Genomic DNA, 3,902 nt, shown 5'->3' on the forward strand with positions numbered 1-3,902 from the left:
GGAAATGCACGTTCGTGTTTGGCAGGAGAGCTGCAGGTGCGGGTCCTGTTGTTCATGTGCTCATGAACAAAGCAGCGATTCTCAACCGAGTTGCCACAGCACCTTAGGTTCCCTCATGAGCTCTCCAAAGGTGCGGCGGGGTCCCACGCAATGTGAAGGCTGTTAGGTGTGCAAACGTGAGCCGCAAGATAAACCCAGAGTTGCAAACAGCAGTCCATAATTGTGGTTTTTTTCTGAGTTCTTTGGAATAGAAAACTGCTCTATTTTTATTTATTTGTTTATTTATTTATTGGAATAGGTCATTTTTGTAGGCACAGAGAAAGGTTAAAAAAAAAAAAGCCTTTTTCCCTCGAAGTTGTCTGGTGGCAAGCAGGATGTAGAAGCATATGTCCTTCTGGTTGTGAGTTTCATATTTCACAGATGAGAACCCTTGCAATTTACAACGTACAGGAACCCTTCCTGTACATTGAACCCTTACAATGTACAGGAAGAGAAGACCCCCTTGTATGATCAAGAATAGTAAACTGCTCAGAACGTATGATAGGCAGACTTGGTTCTTTGGGTAAATCTGACATCTTACATTAGACCCACCATAGTAGTTGGGAATGTGCTTCTTTGCACGCTTTCAGGCACAAGCACTTGGGTGATGGGTCATGCTTTCACAAATCTCATGTTTGGGAAAACATGACCCATAAAACCTTAGTAGGCACTTTAAAACAGTCCTAATTCCGAAATAAGTAGACTTCAGTTACTCTATAAGCAAAAGAAAAGCACTGACAGAATTGACCTCAACTTATCAAACAATTTTTGGGTACCTGAACATGTGTAAAGAAGAATGTTCCCAACTATTGTAGTTGGCCTACTAAAAGATATCAGATTTACCCATAGAACTCATCTGCCTGTGCCCTTCTAACACAGCTACAGCCAATACCTCGTCCCTGTAACACAGCTACAACTGATACTCCCAAAATGTACAATGATTTTCGAGGCAGCTGATTAATGCAGTGTAAGCAAAACCCAAGTTATTCTCAGGGGGTGCTGTTACACATGCCTCTTTTAAGTGGGCTTAGTCTAAAACTACCATTTTTAAGGCACATAAATGGCATGTGTCTACACACTCAAGGAGTCTTAACTGACTCTCTGGGTGTGTCGTCAATGCTTTCTTATAACTGCTTGCCTCAAAATAAAGAATTGCTTCAACTTTGACCCAGTTTTCACTCACCCACTGCTGATTACAGTGCGCAATATAAAGTAAATAAGAAGACTTATTTGCTTACTTATTTGCATATTTTTCTAGTGTTCAATTGATACGATAATTTTGAGCTTCCAAGACAATCATTTCATATTAAGACCTGGCAATGCTGTTCTGGACAGCTAATCTGCACGCAGTTCAGGGCTGGGAGTAATGTAAGAGTGAGACAGGCTGAACAGTTAGACTGTCACCAGCAATGTCGCTTTGCCAATACAGATGTCAAATAATATCATGCATCAAGTATACTGCTCCTGTCAGGCCAGGCCTCTCTTGGCTGGCTCTCTGGTACCATGTAAACCAGTACAGCCTGTTCCGTGGTCAGGTCATCAGCGACTAAACTGGTGCCCACACTTGGGCTAGCCTGGGTGAGGAGGAGGGTGTGTGGACACCCAGCAGGACTAAAAATAAGACCTGTCAAAGGGCGGATGAGCTCCCTGTGAGCCAATGCCCATTCGTACCTGGAGAGAAGATGGGCACCACCAGGTCATTGACTGAAGAATTACTAATGATGCAAAGCAACTCAGCTGACCTCATCAGTCGAGGCCTGGGCCTACCATGACTACGTCCACACACAGGGCAGAGTGGAGAAGGGTTGTTACAGCATCTGAGATAGCCCAATGGTTGCAGCAACATCGGGGCTGACATGACAAGTACGCAGCCCTGAATACACCTTAGATGAAGCTGGGATTATGAGACAAAATCCTTTTCAGGCCACCCCGAACCACACGTCTCCCCCACCAGGGGCTGCTTCTGAATGACTCACAACCTTGAGTTGTGTCCAGATTAGCTTTTAGAAAGGAACCAGGAACCAGGAATAAAGACCTGGAAATAAGGAACCAACTTCAGCCTCGTCCTCAGACCCTGATCACCCCCAGGCTGGCAGCAGATGCCACCTGTCCTCTCCTTGGTGCAGCCCTGAAGAAGGGCTACTAGCTGGGGTAGAGCATAGGTCCATCTTGCCCCTGTGTGGATTCTGTGAAAGGTCCTCAGCCAGTTGAAGGAGGTGAAGTAGGCTGTTTCTTAGGAAAGCTTTTGCCCCTCTGAAGGAGTTATTGAGTCATAGAGAAATCAGGCTGGACGGGACTTCCAGAGGTCATCTAGTCCAGCTCCCTGCCTCAGGCAGGATCATTCCTATCAAACCATCCCGTATAGTCATCATCTAAACTCTACCTAAGATATACCCTCAACCCTGACACAACACAGACCTAACACCCTAACCTGCCACAGGTAAAGCAGGGCAGCCAATGTCCTGCTTTTACAAAATGTAAAATGCCTCAGACTCCCTTGAATGCTGCCAGCCCTTTCTTTGGTGTGGGCCTGAAGAAGGGCCGTTAGCTGGGGCAAAGCAGAGGTCCATCTTGCACCTTCCAGCCTTGCTTGAATCCTACAGGAGCCAACTGGAGGAGGTGAAGTAAGCTGTTTCTTGGGAAAGCTTATGCCCCTCTGAAGGAGTTGGTCTCTGAGGTGGCAGCCTGCTAAGAACCCAGGAAAAGAAAGCCATCATTTTATGTGCTTCCTTAGCCTAGGTGGCATCTGCTTTTGTTCCCAGACTTGAACAATGGTGTTCAGTGCTCAACAAGTCTGTCCAGCATCTCTCCCACCTATATGTATGGCCTGTACAGAGCTGGAACACATGGGGGTCACTCTGCAGCCAGCTCCAGCAATCTGGCACATGCGGGGTCACTTCGTTGCTGGATCCAGTGCGTCAACTGTATGCTGGATGTGGCCCACAGGCTGAACCTACCTATGTGATTCAGCTTGCTAAGTCTAGAAGGCAGATTGTCACTGCTGTAGATGATCAGTGTCGCTAAACTGGTACAAGCTAATTTGTAGCCAGGGTTGAAGCTAGACAGCTTTAGGAAGCACCTACCCTGTCCCCTGGCATCAGCTGATGCACAATTAATGACCCCCTCTAATAACAGGGGGAGCTAGCAGGTTCTTGCTGGACTCATACTCGTGGCTCCTTGTGCATCAAATAGGCCCGTGTTACACAGTGGCAGAGAGTGGATGCTGAGAGGGAGAGTGAACAGGGTATGACCAGGGTTTTTCTCATCATTCCTTTCTCCTTTGTAGCCTGCAGTATTTAAGTCTAGGAAGTTTGATTCAAAACACTTAAATCCCTAAGCAGAGCCCCTAACTACCATGCTCAAAAGCTACAGATACAGCTTTCCTCCAAGAAGTTGTCCAGTCCCTTTTTGAATCTGTCTAAACTGTCAGCTTTCACAACATCCAGTGGCAATGAGTTCCAGTGTTGCTACCCCTTGTTGCACCATCCAAAAGGAAAATCAGTTGGATGACAAAAGGTGGTAATAGGCTCTGCTGCTTTATTGCAGCAGATACCTATGAGCTCTGTGGTGGAAGAATACAAGCACTCTTCTGCCACTCGAGGCAAGTGCTTTGGACATTTGAGGGGTGCTCAAGTCCCTAGAGCATTTGTCCACTTCCCCTGCTTACACAGGGGCATTTTGGGGAACCTCAGAGTGCCTCGCCATAAGCAGGGAAGTCAGGGTTCCCTGCTTAGTCAGACCCACACCTCTGGTCTGGCTGGGTGGAGAAAAGCCTATCTCTGATTGGCTAGTTCTGTGCCCCAGGTCTGGCTCACCTGTCTCTGTTCAGTCAAACCCATGCCCTCAGAAAAGCCCCACTTTCC

This window comes from Alligator sinensis, unplaced genomic scaffold (genome assembly GCF_000455745.1).
Source record: "Alligator sinensis unplaced genomic scaffold, ASM45574v1 scaffold861_1, whole genome shotgun sequence".
NCBI classification, from domain to species: domain Eukaryota; kingdom Metazoa; phylum Chordata; order Crocodylia; family Alligatoridae; genus Alligator; species Alligator sinensis.